The sequence below is a fragment of the Lathyrus oleraceus genome, chromosome 5 (assembly GCF_024323335.1).
Source record: "Lathyrus oleraceus cultivar Zhongwan6 chromosome 5, CAAS_Psat_ZW6_1.0, whole genome shotgun sequence".
In the NCBI taxonomy this organism is placed as follows: Eukaryota; Viridiplantae; Streptophyta; class Magnoliopsida; order Fabales; family Fabaceae; genus Lathyrus; species Lathyrus oleraceus.
Genome location: NC_066583.1, coordinates 537,531,979 through 537,553,229, shown reverse-complemented (window position 1 = coordinate 537,553,229; position 21,251 = coordinate 537,531,979). Strand labels below are relative to the sequence as shown.

General features: G+C 35.5%; 3 long non-coding RNA genes across 3 annotated transcripts; 1 reads left to right on the top strand and 2 right to left on the bottom strand.

Moving 5' to 3' along the window:
* Nucleotides 1-6,190: 6,190 nt before the first annotated feature.
* On the bottom strand, nt 6,191-7,020 carry LOC127083066 (uncharacterized). Its single transcript, XR_007788296.1, has 3 exons — nt 6,712-7,020; nt 6,366-6,623; nt 6,191-6,267 (listed from the first exon to the last, which is right to left on the bottom strand). It is a non-coding gene; the product is annotated as an uncharacterized LOC127083066 (long non-coding RNA).
* Nucleotides 7,021-16,669: 9,649 nt separating this feature from the next.
* On the bottom strand, nt 16,670-20,637 carry LOC127086191 (uncharacterized). The gene is made up of 2 exons (XR_007789423.1): nt 20,378-20,637; nt 16,670-18,509 (listed from the first exon to the last, which is right to left on the bottom strand). It is a non-coding gene; the product is annotated as an uncharacterized LOC127086191 (long non-coding RNA).
* On the top strand, nt 19,742-20,899 carry LOC127086190 (uncharacterized). Its single transcript, XR_007789422.1, has 2 exons — nt 19,742-20,382; nt 20,631-20,899. It is a non-coding gene; the product is annotated as an uncharacterized LOC127086190 (long non-coding RNA).
* The last annotated feature ends 352 nt before the right edge of the window (nt 20,900-21,251 follow it).

The window sequence follows — 21,251 nt, the reverse complement described above, 5'->3', positions numbered from 1 at the left end:
CTTCTCATGCCTTGTATGAAAGGTATGATAGAAGTCGTCAAGTAGAAACGGAATCGGGTTCTTCGTTAGAAAGGCTTCAACTGCAGAGTGATCCATGAACTTGTCCATATTTGGGAATGGAACAATTCCATGAATCATAAGTGCTATGGTTGCACTACAAAAGTCGGGTCTTTCTTCCTTTAACATTTCCCAAGCATGGGCTTCGAGGAACTTTGGGTTAAACCCTTGATGAAACCTTTGACGCCTCAATTGGCCACTAGCTTGTTAGTGTTGATACCCAAGACGATTGGGAGTTCGGTCAAACAATAACCTTCTTCCAATTTGGGAAAGGGGTTGTATTCTTTGATTGGTCGGTTTAGAAGTCTCTCAAGGTCTTCCAAGGTTGGAGAGATTTGTAAGTCGGGGAAAGTGAAGTATCTTAGCGGGACGTCATAGTATTGGGTCAATGTAGTGATAACACCATGGTTAACTTTATCGGTTATAAGATCTCTGATGTTCCAAAATTGGCTCTAAACTTATTGTCCTTGAGGGCTACAAACTTTGAGCAGAGGACCTTCAATAAGTTGATGTCAAAACTCTTGAATCGGAAGGTAGAAGTGATTTTCCTTGTTGATGAATCCATGAATGTTTGATAAAAAGCCTTGTAATTTTGAGTTTGAACAAACGAAAATGTTAAGAGATTTGCTTATTAGTTTGATGATGAATGAATGTATGTATGAATAAATTATTGGTTTATTAATTTCCACAGAACTTAGGCACGGGTTCAAGTTTTCGGACCATCGTGACTATGTATGAGGTTTAATAGTGACTGCTTTGTAAACCAAGGTTCTCACTTTGTATGATTTAGGGATTTTGAGAAATTGAGTGTAAGACACTACCTTTAGATTCATGGATTTCCTTGATTGTCATCCTCTTATGTCAATTTACTTACCAGGCGACTGCTCCATCAAGGTCATCTACTCTAAGTGAGATCTTTGTATACACCCTTACGAGGAAGGAACCTCGGTACCCTATACTACGTGACCATCGGTCTAGGCTATCCATGGTTAAATCTTCTACAAAATGGGTCTTAGGGTCACAAAATCTAATAAGGGTAAGGTTCTTTATGTCGAAAGCACGACAATTATCAATCCTCTTAAGAGAATCTACCACTAAGTGTGGTTCTCGTATAACCCTAACGAGGAAGGCACCTCGCGGACCAATACTACTCAACCTCTCATATCTCAATCAATCTCTCAGACTCAGGTAGAGAGTCTTTCACACAAGGTTTAAGTTTGCAATCATTATTGCCTCTAAATTTTCCTTCGTCACGGAGTCATAGTTTCAAACCAACAGACAAACAAAGAAAAATATGTACAAGTTAGTAATAAAAGCAAATATATACAAAAAAAATAAATACAGATAAATTTCCACGTGCGTAAGGAAAACCGGGTCCCTAGCTGTCGCCATCGGGGTTCAACACTGATGACAAAACTAGGACTGTCATCTTGTTTAAAGAGAAAACATGAGAGTCGCCACCAAATTTTATTTGTGTTCCCCTATCGGAGGGGCAAGGGGAAATAGTCGATAAAACCCTCAAAAAGGATAAGCACACGGGAAACGCTAAAAAGAAATAATGTATCGGTCTTGCAATCGAGATTAGGGTTCGAAAGTCAATTATGCAAGGAGAAGGTATTTGCACCCCTCACGTCCACAGTGTCGCATCTCGAAAAATACTATCCCTCATGATGGTCGCGGAAAAAATTTAGTTCGAACAGAGTCACCACCAAATTTTATTTATCCCAATGAAGGAATAGGAAAATATCGATAAAACATTTAAAAACTAGAATGATGGTCGTCACAACCATATTCAGGTTCAGAAGTCGATTATGCAAGGGGAAGGTATTAGCACCCCTCACGTCCGTTGTACTCAAAGAAAACCTTTTAGTTTAATTTACAATTTGAATGTTAGTTAATGTTGTTTGTTTTCTTCGAGCGAATAAAAGATATTATAGAGAGATGGATGGAAACCTCAGAAGGGGGAAAAGGGAGGTTTTTTTATTAGTGTGCTCGCCAAGATCTCGCTATATCGTGCCTACGTATCCTTATGGTGCAATAAGGAAATTAGAGCATTCGTAGTTCGGGGAACTACGGTTGGTTGGTGTCTTTTAATGAACGACTGTTTAGATCATATTCTAAAGGTTAAACATTGGCTTGTCTACTCTTGGCGGAGGCTTAAGCACTAGTTTGTTATGCGCGTTAGAAAGGATTGAACAGTGTTCTTTTTGAAAAGAGTTTCGATTGCACGAGGGCGAGGAAAGAGGTTTGATAATTTGGATGTGTTTTAATGAACAAGTGCTTAAATCGCATTCTAATGGTTAAACATTGGCTTGCATGCTCGCGGTGGAGACTTGAGCGCTAGTTTGTGTACGCATTAGAAGGGATTAAGCAATGTTCTTTGTGAAAAGAGTTAAGTTGTTGATCACACGGGGGCGAGAAATTATATTTAATGTGTTTGGTATTTTTTATAACGACAAAAAAATTGATCAATATGGTGCACACCAATCGTTCAATTATTCGAGAAATAATAAGGCGAATGCCTTCTACTCTCTTTTTATTCAAATTATTATTAAAAGTTGTTTGCGGAAGTCGAATATGCGTGGTAGTGAGACGTGCGCCTCCCACTTACTTATTCGAGGAATAATGAGGCGTGCGCCACCTATTCCTTTATCCAAGTTTATTTAGAGTGTTTTAATTGGAGGATGAAATTTTGAGCAATGTGGCGAGCGTCAATCATTCAAATATTCGAGAGATAGTGAAGCTAATGCCTCTCATTCTCTTTTTCACCCAAAGTTTATTTAAGATGTTTTAATCGGACGACAAGAATTCGAGCAATGTGGCGAGCACCAATCATTCGAATACTCGAGAGATAGTGAAGCGAACGCCTCCTATACTCTTTTTCATCCAAAGTTTTTATAAAAATGTCCTTAGAAGTTATATTGATTAGAAAAATGATTTGAATTCGATTTCATTATAATTAATTGGACGACAAGAATTCGGGCAATATGGTGAGCGCCAATCATTCGAATACTCGAGAGATAGTGAAGCGAACGCCTCTTATACTCTTTTTCACCCAAAGTTTAAGTTATAAAAGAAAGTTCTTTAGAAGTTATATTGATTTGAAAAATAATTTGAATTTGCACGATTAATCAGATTTAGATAGAAATACTTTGTATCAACCAAAGGTTGAATTCATTTTTTTAGAATAATTCATAATTATTTATTCATGTACCCCTTTAATATTACTATATACTTATTTATTTAATTTTCTTTTTTGCAATAAATATCTAAATCAATAATCATCAATAAAAAATAGTAAATAATAACAAACAAAAAACACTTTAAGAATAATGATAATTGTATTTATCGAAACCAATAAATATCTACTAAATCATTTAGTTGCAATGTTTCAATAATAGTAAATAAAAATAATATTAAAGTTGTCTTGAAAATAATAGTACACGTATGTAGAGGGTAATAATGTCTGGGAAACATCTGAATTCTATCTCATAAATGCAATAAGATAAAATTTGGACTTTGTGTTTCCTAGAAGAACATGTTTCCAATCAACATAGATATATTCTAATCATATCAAAATAGTAATAAATATACAACAATAAATATATTAAAACCAAATATGAAAAGAAACCAAAAAGGCAATAGCTATAACTAGGGGTGTTCGCGGTGCGGTTTGGGCGGTTTTTGTGATAAAAATCACCCGAACCGCAAGAGAAAAAAGCATGCGGTTCGGTTTAGTTCGGTTGACTTTTAGAAATAAAATCAAAGCAAATCAAACCAAATCAATGCGGTTTGGGTTGGTTTAGTTGGTTCGGTTTTTTATAATATTTTTATTGAGCCATATATACTCTTATAAATAACAACATAACTTTGTGTTTAGTCATTCATATATTACTAAATAACATCAAAATTCATCATATCACTACGCCAAATAAGGGAAAAGAGGGCGCTTATTTTGGCCTATAACAGCGCTTTTAAGCGCCCTGTAAAGTGGCGCTGGCATAGGTAAAGACAGCGCTTTGTTTTCCTGGAGAAAGCGCTGTCTAAAGTGGCCCTTTAAGGGCCACATTATAGTGCGCTTTCAGAAAAAAGCGCCCTCTGGAGTGGTCCATAAAGGGACACCTTAGAGGGCACTTTCTGTAAAAAGCGCCCTCTAAAGTTGTCAATGTAAAGTGTTTAGAGGGCGCTTTCTGGAAAAAGCGCCCTCTAAAGTTGTCAATGTAAAGTGTTTAGAGGGCGCTTTCTGGAAAAAGCGCCCTCTAAAGTTGTCAATGTAAAGTGTTTAGAGGGCGCTTTCTGGACAAAGCGTCCTCTAAAGTTGTCAATGTAAAATGTTTAGAGGGCGCTTTCTGGACAAAGCGCCCTCTAAAGTTGCAATGTAAAATGTTTAGAGGGCGCTTCCTACAGAAAGCGCCCTCTAAAGTGTTAGTTATTTTTAAAAAAATTGTTTGAAAAACAGTGGATATTTAATTGGTAACCTGTTCGCATGCTGCAAAAGTGTAAAATTCATATTGATTTCATCCTTTAATCCAATGTTATACACCATTAATCCATTGATATATACAACATGAATCCATTTATATACAACATTAATCCTCCATATATATACAACATTAATATATGATTCTTTGATCAACAATATACAACAACATATTCATGATTTAGTAAAAGTACAACAACAATATACAACATATATACAACAACAACATACAACAACAACATTCCATACATATATGTACAACAATATACAACCTAGCTATATGATTCTTTGATCAACAATGAATTGACACAATTCATCCTTCATTTCATCCAAATGAGCTCTTGAGTAAGATTTGTATTCCTCAAAGTACTACAATTAAGAGAATAAAACATATTCATGATTTAGTAACAAATTAGATAAAATATCCGATAATATTAAAATAAACCCTAAGTTATTATTCCATACCATTTTTGGGATGTCTATACGATTCAACGCAATGATATCTCTCATAAATATCAATACAAAAAATTCGCAATCGACCGAATTATTTTGCTGAGGACACTACACAGAAAAACAAACAATATATATATAGTTAATTTCTTACAAACACTATTATAAGCAAAAAAACAAACACTATTATAAGCAAAAATAAGATACTTAATATATACCTGAACTCTGATCCAGGTAATGTCCTTCCTATTGCGATAATTCTTTTTCGATCTAAATTTTATTATTGCCCTAACAAAATAAAAACGTATATTGAGATCAATCTGACAAACATAATTAAATATACAAATACACACGAATATTTAGGGGAATTTCACTTACGCGTCAACCGTCTTCTTCATACTCGGATATTTACTCCAATCACCCGATAACGAATCGAGATAATACACTATTAGTCTCGAAAGATCCATAGCAACCAACACCCAGTGACCACTGTAAAATAAAACAAAAATTTAGATGAATGAAAATTTTCTACGTAAAAGATATACATAGATTAGAATGAAATTATTAGAAAGAAAATCTAACCCGTTGCCAGAATTAAACGGTAAAAAATACAAACTGGGTGTAGTATTATCGCCGGCCGCCATGAATCTATCGACTAGATCATTCTTTACGGATGTTGGATTTTTCGTTATTAACGTTGCGTTGATACGGGAAGCAACAATAAAATTGAAACGGTTACACAATTCAGTTCCCCGCAGCAATGTTACATACATATACCTTAAATAGAAACATAATAAACATTAGACTACTCATTGAAATGTGTAAATAAATTGTCCAACTAAGTAAATTATAGATTGATCGGAGTACCATATGTATGTATGAATGACAGCGATGCCCAATTCGTCGTGTTCAAAAAGTTGTTGCATGTCCTCCTTTGCAATTATTTCGAAATGAGCAGCTCCGAAAACACCTTCATCAAAATCTATACTACGAATGGCCCCTTGCATAATATCGGACTCATTCACCATTTTCTCAAGACGCATCATAATTTGAGATTTTGTCCCGGACGTCGTTGGAGGAATATCGTTACCAGCTTTTTTCAACTTTCGACCGGGAACCTAAAAATTCATATAAATTAAATCATGACTTTTTGTGATGCAACAGAATCGTTGCGTATATAATTCAATAGGTATATATATTTGTACCTCTTTTAGAGATGCAACCGACTCGATGCGTCTTGAAATCCCTTTACCAGCTTTATGCGTGGGTCTTGTAGGAGTCTAACATTACCATGTAATAAGGATTGATTAAATATCATAATTGTAGCTGAATTGAAATGTGAATACTAAAGATTCATAATCATTTAGAACATATATACCTCGGCATCTGGGAAAATTAGATCTGACGGCCATCCAACAAAGGATCCGACTGCTTCTCGCATCAACGTTGTCTCGGAAACAACGTCAGGTAATGGTAGAAGCGCGTCGGTATCTAATACAAGGTCAACCGAAACTTTCATATATCCCACCGGGAGGGGATTATGGTGAAGTAATTCACCCGAAGTGTTGTGCACTTTTCCCTTGCCAACCATGCGATAAGTTGGTGACGATAGATACAGCTGACAAGGTGAAATGCCCTAAACCAATAATAAATGTTATTGTTAACGTGTATATGTGTCAAGTAAAAAAGTGCTATTTTAATTTCATAATAACATATATAATTACCTAGGGAAATTTCGGTTGACAATTGATACTAGCTCGGTCACTAGTATCTTTTGCCTCGGAGGCGCACCTTTCCTCTCTATACCTTGCATTCTCGTTTTGCAGTTGGAGTACTTGTGCCCTTAACTCCGCCAAGGTCTCCATCACCTCTTTGTTGGTAGGATTTTTTGTTTTTGGTTTTTTATAAAATGACGACGGAGTCACACCAAAACCCTTACCCCTCACACGACCGGAATACTCAGGAACATTTAGTACTCGACTAAGTACGCTCCTGCAATCCTGGACCTCGGTTGAAGGTAAGGTTTGGGATAAAGTCTCCTGAAATATTATTAGAGGAGATTAAAAATGAATTATATGTCTAACAAAATTTTCGATATAATTAAAGAAATAATGTTACATATACTTACACATTCGTCATAAACAGTTTGGACCGCTTCAACGACAGCCCCATCCTTCCCAACCCGAGCAGCCTTCCATAATACGTGCTCCGGAAGAGATGTTGCGTCACTTTTCTCCTCGGCTAGCTACACATTGAATTAGATTATAAGATCATCAATTATAACATATTGTGACAATGTATAAGCTCATAGCATTTGAATATACTCACAATTCTTTGTTGTAATCGTGCATATCCCGTACGCCCTTTTTTGTACGGATACGCGGGTTTTGATGCCCTTTTCCGATTTATGTCGCTTACTTCCTGGATAAAAAAGTTTAAGGCATATTAGAACCAAGTAACTTAACAATTGTATAATACCATAATTAATAGACATTGCATGGAATTTTTCGTTTCTTCGTTTGGTGACAAAGTTATCCCATTCATCGGCTGAAATAATCTCGGCATACTTCATTGGCCGTTCTGCTTCAACAAATTTTCCTTCCTCATCCTTGAGAAATTTGTTGGACAAAAAGGATCGAAATCCTCAGAGTCTTTTTCCGGCCAATTGAATACAATATTTTTGCCGGCTTTCATCGATGTGAAAGGATCTCTAAAAAACATACACATGGAGTGTGTTATTATAAAGTAATATTATAACAATATATGGTCAACAAATAGTCAACAAAAAAAACATATAACAATATATGGTAAGTACCTGTATCTCGGACCATATTTTTTCTTTGCCAACCTTCAAGTCCGGACTTCTCCAATTATCACATGTAATCGGAATATGTTGTCGAACAAGGAAACCAATGTAACTTGCCAACATTGAACCGTTAGGCTCAATTAGTTGGTCTTCAGCACTCCAATGTACTTCAAATTTTACACCCTTGTCTCTTGCACGAATGATTGACTTCATAACAGTCAATCCTCGTTTGATTTCTTTTTCAACATTGTTACGTGATCCATTCGCGTCATGGGTATCGTCTTGGTTAGCCATTTTATCTGTAATATAGAAATGATTCAATAAGACCCAAGTAAGACAATGATTCAATACGTGAACACATTCATATACCTTCCATTTCTCTCATGTTACAACAATCTAAACTCTTTTTTTTTTATCATTATTGAATATAAACTCACACACACCTACTGCATGCAAAAGACCAATGCAAACTTATGGTGTTTGGAACATGAACAAACTTGCATCCATAATCATCAAACTTCCAAACACAAGCTCAAACACACTTCAAATGATATCAGTTTTCAATCAGAAATAAAAAACTCAGTTTGCCCTAAACAACATTAATCAACATAATGCACAAAATGTAAAACTAAGTTTAGAAAATGCCCTAATCAAACACATGAAGAAAGTGAACGGTAACGATGGAGAAGAGAAATACCTTCAAGGTGACGGTAACGATGGAGAAGAAAGTGAACAGTGACGGTGAACGTGAACTCAGTGAACGTGAACGCAGCAGCAGAAAAAGGCGACGACGACGATGACGGTGAGGGAGGGAGAACGAACGGAGGACGAGAGTAATCGCAGTAGAGAGTAATCGCAGTAGAGAGAAAACCCAGTTACGTTAACAAAATAGCTTATAGAGAGGGAAAATAAAGAGACATGCAGTATATGTTATAATTTTAATGTTTACTAAAGGGGACCTTAGAGGGCGCTTTTGTAAAAAAAGCGCCCTCTAAAGGGGGCCTAAGAGGGCGCTTCTGAAAGCGCTCTCTAAGGCTTTCCAAAAGCGCCTTCTAAACTGGAAATGTACATGGACTTAGAGAGAGCTTTTTTAAAAGCGCCCTCTAAGGGTAACCTTAGAGAGCGCTTTCACTAAAGCGCCCTCTATTGTTGTCCCTCCATTTCTTCATTATTTTTTTTTTGGCTTCACTTTAGAGGGCGCTTTGTTACAAAAGCGCCCTCTAAAGGGGGCCTAAGAGGGCGCTTCTAAAAGCGCTCTCTAAGGCTTTCCAAAAGCGCCTTATAAACTGGAAATGTACATGGACATAGAGAGCGCTTTTTTAAAAGCGCCCTCTAAGGTTACCCTTAGAGGGTGCTTTCAATAAAGCGTCCTCTATTGGTGTCCCTCCATTTCCTCATTATTTTTTTGCTTCACTTTAGAGGGCGCTTTGTTACAAAAGCGCCCTCTAAAGGGGCCTAAGAGGGCGCTTCTAAAAGCGCTCTCTAAGGATTTCCAAAAGCGCCTTATAAACTGGAAATGTACATGGACATAGAGAGCGCTTTTTTAAAAGCCCCCTCTAAGGTTACCCTTAGAGGGCGCTTTCAATAAAGCGTCCTCTATTGGTGTCCCTCCATTTCCTCATTATTTTTTCGCTTCACTTTAGAGTGCGCTTTGTTACAAAAGCGCCCTCTATAGTATGCTCCTTATTTTTTCTCTTCACTTTAGAGTGCGCTTTTGTAATAAAGCGCCCTCTAAGGGGCACTGTCTATTCCAGTTTTTGGCGTAGTGTATTTAGACAAAAACGTTTCATTCAATATACAAAAAACCAGATTAGACAAAAGTGGAATAAAAGACAAATATAAATAGTAGCATAAAATAATATCAAAGACATTATAATAAAACATAAAAAAAACATATGAGATGAGAGATTAGAGAAGATGAAAAAAAGAACATAAGAGATACAAGATTGAGAAGAAAAGTGCAATAAAAACGTAATTGGAAGAGAAAATAGTAACATAAAAGATAAAAAAGAAAGAACATAATAGATGACTTATTAGAGTAGAATAGACGAGACCTACATGGAAAAGAAGATGAGAAGAATGTGTGATACTACTATGATAGATTTAAGAAGGTTGAAATTGAAACCCTAAGTGTGATTAAGAGAAAATCGTTTGTAATTGTAAGGTTAAGACATACTAGGTTTGAGGTTTGGGTTGGATGTGGGATAAGTGAACTTTGGGTTGTAACATAATGCGGTTTGGTTTGGTTTAGTTCGGTTTGCAAATACAAACCGCAAACCAAACCAAACCGTGCGGTTTTATTAAAAAATGACCCAAACGAATCCGAACCAAATGCGATTTTTTACGGTTTCGGTTTGGTTTGGTTTGGTTTGCGATTTTCTATTGGGTTGGTTTGATTTTGAACACCCCTAGCTATAACTGCAAGAAAACAAAATTGAGAAACACACTCTCTCTCTAATATTCCAAACAAACTACTCTCTCTCATGAATCTCTCCCTCTGTTCTTCTTTCCAAAACCTTCTTTCACTTTGTTTTTTCGATTTTGAATCATACATATGAAAATAAACACCAACCGACATGAAAAAACTATCAAACAATGCGTTTCCCATTTCTTTATAGGAAAAAAAAGAACTGATGAACACCGATTGATGTTCTTCAATAGAGACCCGTATTTCTGTCAAACCAATCCAAATCAACAATCTATTGATGCAAACAATCATCGTAGTTCTGAAACAAAAATTGATTTTTTACCCACATTCAAAATCGCTAACAGATCTGAACAAATTGAAAATCCTAGCACAAAATCTAATATGATTTAACAAAGGATATTCATCAACATCAAATTAATCATGCCAATCAACAGAAATATGGAGCCTTAGCGTTTGAAAAATCTAAAATCGGAGGGTAAAAGGGGCTCGCCAGATTTATACTTCTGGAGAGACTTCGGCGGCCATGTTTACCTCAAGTAAGTGTTCTTTTTGGTTCTGTCTGTTGTCTCCTATTTTCTTCAGCTTTTTTTCTTCTGATCTCTCCTTTCTCTACTGTGTGGTTGTTTTAACGCGTCGAATACTATCCGTGTTAAGGTTCAGCTCAACTATTTCAGAGTTTCATTGAAAAACTTTGAATAGTTTGAATATTATGAGCTTTTGGTAAGGTTTTGAGTAAATTTCAGTAGAGCAACACTACCAATTTTCTTCCCCTTTTCAGTGATGGAGTAAGCTCTTATTTATAGAGCAATGAGGGAAGAGAATCCAACTGGAAATTTTGGATAAGAATTCAATCAATTTGAGTAGATCTTGTAGATATTCTATGATTTTTGTCCTTTTTCTGGATTATAATTTCTTCTTCACTGATGTGAATTTCAATTGATATAAATGACCTAAGCATAATCTTACTGATGTAATTTGTTGTTCCTGCAGGTTGATTTACATGAATTCATTTCAATTTTTTTACTGAAGTATAACAACAATTTATTGAGAAAATTTAATGGTTTGAGCATGTTCATTTTTAGGACTAAATATTGATCTATATGAATAGAATAATTCATTTTATTAAGAAAATAATAGAATAATTCATTTGATGGTCTGAGCATGTTCATTGCCGAGAAAATAATATATATAAAAAAAATTAATGAGTAATATATATATATATATATATATATATATATATATATATATATATATATATATATATATATATATATATTTATTTATTTTTAGCAAAGAAAATTGTTTAAATGAAAGAGAAAGTGCTAATGTTAAAATGATTATAAGATGTTATTATAACACTATAAAAATGACTATTCTAAAGAAAGAAAGAGATTTATTATTGAAATAAAGTGACAACTATAATAATAATAATAATAAAAGCCATCTAAATGATGAGGAAACTCCTTTTTTTAGAATGAACTATCTATTAAAGAAAAATTGAAAATGCAAATATAATGAAATTTTGACCTATTTCAATTCACTTTCCTTTTTATTTATTTTCTTTCTTTTGACAATCAAAGAAAATAAAAATATCATTAATACAAGAAATAGAACTAAATCATGAGAAAATTTAGAAATAAGAATTCCGACTTTGCTGATGTAGTTGTATTTCAAAACAAGATGCATGCCAATAAAATTATGCATGACAATGGTGCAGATGAAATACGAGTAAAGAAAATGATGTTAATAATCACCTTTTTACAATTTATCTAGTTCCTATGCGTAAATGATAATGATGCAGATGAAAAAGAGATATGACTGAATGAAACGGTTATATAAATGTCAATGAGTGTGATATAGTTGTGTGGGAAAAAATTGGGGTATGACGATTGCCCCTATCTAATTGCCTTAAACCTAATAAGATAAATTGCTTCAATGTTCATACTTTCAAGGTAGAAGTCAATTAGATACGAAAAAACCCCAATTTTTTCTAAAGAGAAAGTAAATGTAATGAGTTTTAAGAGCACCAAGCTATTGGGGGTAGGATATCAAATCAAAGTCAACCCTCAAGTGGACATTTAATATTTTGCAAAGGTCTCTACTGACATAAGGACGATGGTGAGACCAAAACTGCAAAGGTTTCCGGCACCAAAAGGATGACGATAGAATTAATAAAAATTGCTATCACCAATAGGATGATAGTAATTCACAACGATTTCAAATATCTTCGTCACAAAAAGGATGATGGTTAAATCAAACTTCAACGATCTCCCATCACCAAAAGGATGATGGTTACAATAACAATGACAAGGATCGCCATCACCAAAATGGTGGTGGTAAGATCATCAACAAAACTTGTTATCACCAAAAGGATGATGGTCATCATATTAACCAAAATTATCATCACCAACGGATGATAGTTAGACCAACAAACTCAAAGTTTTCCATAACCAAAAGGATGATGACCATCACCAAAAGGATGATGGTTATCCTAATAAAGCTTTCCATCACCGAAAGGATAACAGTAAGACTATCACCAAAAGGGATAGTTAACTTATCAACTTCAATGATCACCGTCACTAAGAGGATGAAGGTAATATCAATAATGAAACTTGCCATCACCAAAAGGATGATAGTAAGCCATAACAATTTTAGAGATCGCCATCACCAAAAGGATGATAGTTAGTCCAAAACTTCAAAGATTGCTGACACCAAAAGGATGACGGTAAGATCACAACTGACAAAGATTTTCCATCACCAAAAGGATGATGAACATCACCCAAAGGATGATGATTAATTCACAATGAATTTAATGATCGCTGATATCAAAAGGATGATTATAAGATCAAATAATAAAGCTTGTTACCACCAAAAGGATGACAGTAAGCACTCAACTTTAATGATCTCCGCACCTAAAGGATGAAGGTAAGATCAATAACTTGTTACCACCAAAAGGATGATAGTAAGATCAACCACAAAGCTTGTCATCACCAAAAGGATGAGAGTAAGACCATAACTCGCAAAGATCACCATTGACAAAAGAACAATGGTAAGATCATAACCGCAAAGATCACTGACACCAAAAGGATGACAATAATATCAACAACGAAGCTTGCTATCACCAAAAGGATAATAGTAAGATCAACCACAAAGCTTGTTACCACCAAAAGGATGATAGTAAGACCATATCTTGCAAAGATCTCCATTGACAAAAGGACAATCGTAAGATCATAACCGTAAAGATCACCAACACCAAAAGGGTGACGGTAAGATTGAACTTGCCAAACGTCACAATCACCAAAAGGATGATAGTTTAAACCAAACTCAACAATCGCTATCACCAAAAGGATGACGTTTAGATCAAACTGGACGCCATCACCAAAAGGATGATGATTAGACACAACAACAAAGATCACCATCAACAAATGGATGATGGTTAAACCATAATGACAAATATCTCCATCACCAAAAGGATGACGGTAAGATCAAACAACAAAACTTGTTACCACCAAAAGGATGACAATAACCCACAATAATTTCAGAGATTACCATCACCAAAAGGATGACGACCATCACTAAAAGGGGGATGATTAATATTATTGATTAAGAGACTCCCATAAAAAGGATGATACTAAGAAAACCTGTTGGAAAATAAGACTACCGACAAAAGTTCAATAGAACACACTTGTTTGGTAATAAAGCTATTAACAAAAGGTCAATAGAATAAACTTTCTAGGGAATAAGACTGTCAACAAAAGGTCAATAGAAAAAACTTATTGGGTAGTATTGGAACATCAATGGGTAAGACTTTCTTGGGGGTATCAACAACAAAAGGTTGTAGAAAAATATTCTCAGAAAGATATAATTTCCATCAAAAGGTTAAAGGAAAAAACTCTCTAAGGAACGCTCAATGAGAAACAAGCAAGGTAGGAAATTATTCCAAGAAATATCATTGACTTAACTTAGGATAACATCTCATCAACAAAAGGTTAAAGAATGTAACTCAATGGGGAACACCCAATGAGAAAACGACACAGGGTAGGAACTCGCTCGAAGAAAATAACAAGGACGTAACTGAGGATTGACCTGGATACTTATGACTAACCCTGGATCTTGATTTCTGTTATGTGCATTTTATTTTTGTACGATATTCCACCATAGTGGAAGTACTGTGCATACATTGATGCAAGGATGCAACTTTTTGGGATACCCTTTTTTAGGTTCATGTAGGAATTCAAATGATTGACATAACTTTGCATAATGTGTCATCTTAGCATGAATGATATGTATGCAATGATGCATGACATATTTTTATTTTTTGAAACGTTATGCATGAAGTGATGCATGTGATGCATGTATGAATGCAAAAAAGTGATTGGATGTTGGGGATTGGTCTTCTTTCTTTGAAGGTGATATCTTTTCTGGATACCAATGTTGATTGGATTTGGCTTTATGAGGATGCCAGCAAGGTGGAATTTGGTTTTCAGGTAATTACCAACATGTATTGGACTATTGGTTGGTGAAGATTTGACTTCCCGACACTCGATAGTTAATGAAGTGGTGATCAGACAACGTAGGTGTATACTATTGGTGCCCCAAGTTTGATTCCTTACTGATAAGTTGTGTATTTTGTCCTTGAGAAGATCTCGACTTCTTTTCTGATGGGCCCAGACGGCCTGTAAATGAGTATAGCGATGTGATCAACACGTAATAATTATGCTTTTGATATGCCCTAAGGATTCTTGTCAATATATAATGTTGCACTAGCGTGAACTTTCAACACTTTATTGTGAATTCAAACAATTACTAGTGTCTGACACAGCTTGCTTGACCAATTTGAAGATATGGAGGGAACTTGCCCCCTTACAACTTGCCTTGCACCATTCTGTATGGTATTTAAAGGAATTCTCCTCAAAGGAAACCTTCAGGAGTGATTATCCCATGACATAGTCTGAGTTTGTTTTTCCTAATGTCTAAATCTTGCAATGGTCTGCCCCTGATTAGCCAGTTCTTGAAATGGTTCTCTTCAATCGGCCGATCTTTGAGAGTTGGTTTTCGCTGTACTTTTGGGATTACTTGCCCCTGATTGATCCTTTGAGGGACTTGCCTCAAACAAACTGAGTATTGAAGTGATTTTCCTCCTTGATCAACCGATACTTGGAGATTTGTCTTATACTGACTGATTCTTAGGTCAACCCAATTAAAAGATGCCATGCCTTTGATCCATAGGATTATGAGGTGGTTTTGATTTGTGTCAGCATAACAATTACGTACTTCTCTGACTGCCCCTTGTTGGAATTTCCCTGATGTCAAGTACTGACTTGCAGTTAAAATTGTTCATTCAAAAAATGGTAATTTTAATGTGATGTTTATGCAAGTTTTGAAAAATCATTTATTGGAATGATGTAGTAGTGTGTGACGAGTGGACCATGAGTCCAAATGCGGTGTTGATTTAGCTAGTGTGTGAATGATACAGCGAGAATAAAAGATTAGCAAATCTCTAGGAGTCAGTTTATGCAACCTTGCTGTAGTATGCTTTCAGAATAAACCCTACTTCAATTAGGTCTTTTGAGGGTTGTAACGTGGCTTGGTTCATGGTTTGTGAAACAAAGGATATAAGCTCAAATTTGTTTTAACCCACCCCTTCTTCGTGATGATCTCCAGTCCTACGTTCAATTGATTCAATACACACATTCGGAAAAGAGTCTGATGGTGTAAAGATGAGGATTCAAGATTTTCTTGAAATGACAGTCACCTTATTTTGCTTTTCGGATTTCGGTGACCCTTTAATTTTAGTATGGTGGTCACTGAATCTTGTTTGGTTTTGTTGAGGGTTTTCGTGACCTCTTTTGATTTTTTGTCTTGATCCCTAAATTTTTCCTGGACTGCTTTTTGAAGCTTTAAGTCCATCGGGATTGCCCTAATTTTTGCCTAAGTCTACTTTTTCGGGTATCGACTTAGCGGGTTTTTCTTTGATTTAATTTTTGAAGGGTTGTGACTGCCAAGTCAATGGTCATTGAAGAACAACCGACATAACTTTTGGATTTTTCAAGGTTCCTTCGATAGATCAAGATGTGTGAGAAGAATGGCATGTAGTTGATCCACATATGGGATATCTCATCTTGTAATTCGAATGTGTAGTCATATAAACTGAACACTACTGTGCCCCAGGTTAAGCGTAATGGTTTGTATATCCAAAAGAAACACCTACTTCTAGGCTCGAAGTGGTTGACTAGGGATTAATTCCTTATCTCTCCAGTGTTTGGGGATTTGAAACAATGCATGTACATCATCAGCAGGGTTTTATCCGAAAGCATACAGTCAACAATTATGAGTATTTTATTTCCGTTATCCTCCTTCCAATATTTACTAACAATAGTATGATAAAGAAAGTGAAGTGGAAAAGTATGTGTTTGTGCTTTGCAATAAATGAGTGAATACGAAAATATTGATTTAAAATATGCATAATCATTTCATTAATAAGACCAAATACAAATAACAATGCTTAAAGCAAATAGTACTTAGACAAACAAGAACAAATTACAAGAATATGAAATGGTAAAATGGCATAATGATTGCCTTCATTGAGGAATTGAGCTTTCCTTTCTTGATTTACTGTCGGACTAGCTTCGTTAGGGATTGCTCTGCTTGTCCAGGCCAGTATGGAGTTTATCTTCGGCAATCCCTTTAACGAAATTCACTTACTACTCCGCATGCGCCGGCATGGGATTTGTCGCAACATTTGGGCTAACTGGCGTGAAAGAAATTTCCTTACTATCAATCAGGTCTTGAACTTTGTGTTTCAAAGCCTTACAATTCTCCACTGTGTACCCTGGGGCACCCATATGATACTCACAATGAGCATTAGCATCATAGCCTGGTGGATAGGGACGAATTGCAGGCGTCAACTCTTTCAATGTAATCGATCCACCTTTTAGAAGGTAAGGAAGGATCTGGCTATATGATACTGGCAAAGGATCAAAATGTCTTTCTAGCCTCCTTACTCTCTGCTGGTTAGGTTGGCATTGTTATGGAACACGTTGCTGTTGATTTTAGTGTTTTTTGTTGATATGGTGGTTGATATGGTGCGGGCATGACGGCGGCAGCCTGATGGTAAGGCACGAGAACATATGGATGTGTTATATTTCCCCCTCCTCCTATTATGGCATTGGCATGACCTTATAGCTTCTTCGGGTGGTTAGGATATGATTTCTTCACTCCACTTGAAGCATTGCAGCGCATGGCAACTTTCCTTTCTTCACTTGGCTCTCAATCTGTTCCCCAACACAAACAACCTCGGAGAAAGTTGGGAAACTGGACCCTATCATTCTCTCCATATATTGGGCATGAAGAGTTCCCATAAACATATTGAATAGTTCTTTGTCAAGGAGAGGAGGTTGGACACGAGCTACAAGTTCTCTCCACCGTTGGGCATATTCCTTGAATGACTCGTTGTTACGTTGAGTCATGTTTTGCAGCTGGGTGCGATTGAGCGCCAGGCCAGTGTTGTATTAATAATGCCTAAGAAAAGATTCAGCGAGATGTCTCCATGATTGGACTTGTCCTCTCTCTAGCTGCATGTACCATTCCAAGGATGCCCCACTGAGGCAATCTTGGAAATAATGAATCAAGATTTGATCATTACTAATGTGGGCCACCATCTTGCGACAGTAAACTCTAAGGTGATTTCTAGGGAAACTAATCCCTTTGTACTTGTCAAAATCTGGAACTTTGAATTTTTGTGAAATCACCAGACCTGGCACCAGGAACATTTCAACAACATCCAAGCCGAGAGTAGTGTGAACCTCTAAGGACTTGAATTTCTCCTCCAAAGCATGGAGTCTCTCAACAGCTGGGTCTAGGAGACTTCCAACAATAGGTTTTGTGGGTTGAGGCATGAAAAAAGCATCATATTGATCTTCATCATCAATCATAGATCCATCTCGAGCAGATGTGGCAGAATGTTCAGGGGGGTCTACATTGACCACTGGAATAGGAATAGGGATATGGCATCCTTTAGGATGAGAAAGACTACCATTGAGGTTAGTTACTCCAAGGATACTAAGCGACGATGAACCAAACTGAGCAACAACTCTTCTGGCTTCGACATTTGTTTAAGCATCTTTTTCCTTTTGGGCTAAGAGTAACATAGTCTCAAGCAAACAATCCATCTTCTCCTGCATAGAGCCGATGTCTGTTCTCATTGTAACCTGATTTGCTTCAATTTATTCGAGTGTCATACTGTAGTTGTGGCACGTCTCGTACTTGTGTCGAGTAGTCAGCGTTTACTGGACAAAAGGTAGAATATGGTGTAAGTTTCTTGAGTTTTCTGGTTTATCAAAATAATATGCAGTCCATGATGATGATATGCGAATGCATGAAATTTTGCCATGTTTTTTTATGCAAGGGAATACAATGTAATACTCATGATTACATGTATGTCGTGTAAGTTAGGGTAACAGGAGGAAGTATAGGTTTCTCTGATTACTAAAAATCCCAAGGGTAGGCTCTAAGGTTGCGTTTTCAAGGAAAGAGCTCAGAGTCACAGATCATGTTCAAAACTTCCTCGCAACAGTAGGTTGGCCACATCATGATGAAAGTTTTGAATCGATCTAATCTAAGTGGGATCTTTGTATTATTCAAACAGGGTGTAGACCCCTCGGTTCAATACTACACAATCGCCAACCGTTAAAACGGACTTGGGTTAAGGCGAGGTTCCTAGAGTCACGGACCATGTTCAAAGTTTCCTTGCAATAGTGGGCTAGCCTTATTGTGATTGAAATTCCAAACAGATCTAGTCTAGGTGTAATCTTTGTATTGTTCCAACAAGGTGTAGACCCCTCGGTTCAATACTACACAACTCCAGGTTCTAAGTTTTTCCTAAAGCTCGGGTGTGAAGCTTATCTCACAACATGCATCAAGCTTCATAGATCACCCCACAATATTAGAGAAACAATCACAGATAACATAAATAACACAATAAGATAAATAGAAACAAAATTGAAGATTGGATTTTTTTTTAAAGTTCATCGCAAATTGAACTAAATTAGGCTTGAAAAATGATTTCAATTTGCACGGTTAATCGGATTTAGATAGAAATACTTGGTATCAACCCAAGGTTAAATTCCTTTTTTTAGAATAATTCATAATTATTTATTCATGTACCCCTTCAATATTATTATATACTTATTTATTTAATTTTCTTTTTTGCAATAAATATCTAAATCAATTATCATCAATAAAAAATAGTATATAATAACAAACAAAAAAACATTTTAAGAATAATGATAATTGTATTTATCGAAACCAATAAATATCTACTTAATCATTTAATTTCAATGTTTCAATAATAGTAAATAAAAATAATATTAAAATTGTGTTAAAAATAATAGTACACGTATGTAGAGGGTAATAATGTCGGGGAAACATCTGAATTCAATCTCATAAATGCAATAAGATAAAATTTGGACTTTGTGTTTCCTAGAAGAACATGTTTCCAATCAACAAAGAGATATTTTGATCATATCAACATAGTAATAAATATACAGCAATAAATATATTAAAACGAAATATGAAAAGAAACCAAAATGGCAATAGTTATAACCGCAAGAAAACAAAATTGAGAAACACACACTCTCTCTCTCTCTCTAATATTCCAAACGAACTACTCTCTCTCATGAATCTCTCCCTCTGTTCTTCTTTCCAAAACCTTCTTTCACTCTGTTTTTTCGATTTTGAGCCATACATATGAAAACAAACACCAACCGACATGAAAAATATATCAAACAGTGCTTTTCCCATTTCTTTATAGGAAAAAAAAAAGAACTGATGAACACCGATTGGTGTTCTTCAACAGAGACCCGTATTTCTGTCAAACCAATCCAAACCAACAACCTATTGATGCAAACAATCATCGCAGATCTGAAACAAAAATTGATTTTTTACCGACATTCAAAATTGCTAACAGATCTGAACAAATTGAAAATCCTAGCATAAAATCTAATATGATTTAGCAAAAGAATATTCATTAACATCAAATTAATCATGCCAATCAACAGAAATATGGAGCCTTAGCGTTTGAAAAAATCTAAAATAGAAGGGTAAAAGGGGCTCGCCAAATTTACACTTCTGGCGAGACTTCAGCGGCCATGCTTACCTCAAGTAAGTGTTCTTTTCGGTTCTTATCGTTGTCTCCTCTTCGTTTTTCTTCAGCTTTTTTTTCTTCTGATATCTCCTTTCTCTACTATGCGGTTGTTTTAACGCGTCGACTACTATCCGTGTTAAGGTTCAACTCAACTATTTCAGAATTTCAGTGAGAAACTCTGAATAGTTTGAATATTATGAGCTTTTGGTAAGGCTTTGAGTAAATTTCAGTAGAGTAACACTACCAATTTTCTTCCCCTTTTCAGTGATGGAGTGAACTCTTATTTATAGAGCAATGAGGGAAGAGAACTCAACTGGAAATTTTGGATAAGAATGCAATCAATTTGTTAGAAAGATCCTTGATTTTGTGCAAGTGAGTGGGATTGAGGAGGATGTCAAGAAAATCGTTGAGGAGATGTTGTAGATATTCTATGATTTTTGTCCTTTTTCTGAATTGTAATTTCTTCTTTACTGATGTGAATTTCAACTGATGTAAATGACCTAAGCATAATCTTACTTATGTAATTTGTTGTTACTGCAGGTTGATTTACATGAATTTATTTCAATTTTTTTATTGAAAAAAAATTACTTATGTATAACAACAATTTATTGAGAAAATTTAATGGTCTGAGCATGTTCATTTTTAGGACTAAAAATTGATCTATATGAATAGAATGATTCATTTTATTAAGAAACTAGTTTTGTCTTTTTTCTGAGAAAATAATATATATAAAAAAAACTAATGAGTACTATATATATAGAGAGAGAGAGATTTATTTTTAGCAAAGAAAATTGTTTAAATGAAAGAGAAAGTGCTAATGTTAAAATGATTATAAGATGTTATTATAACACTATAAAAATGACTATTCTAAAGAAAAAAAGAGATT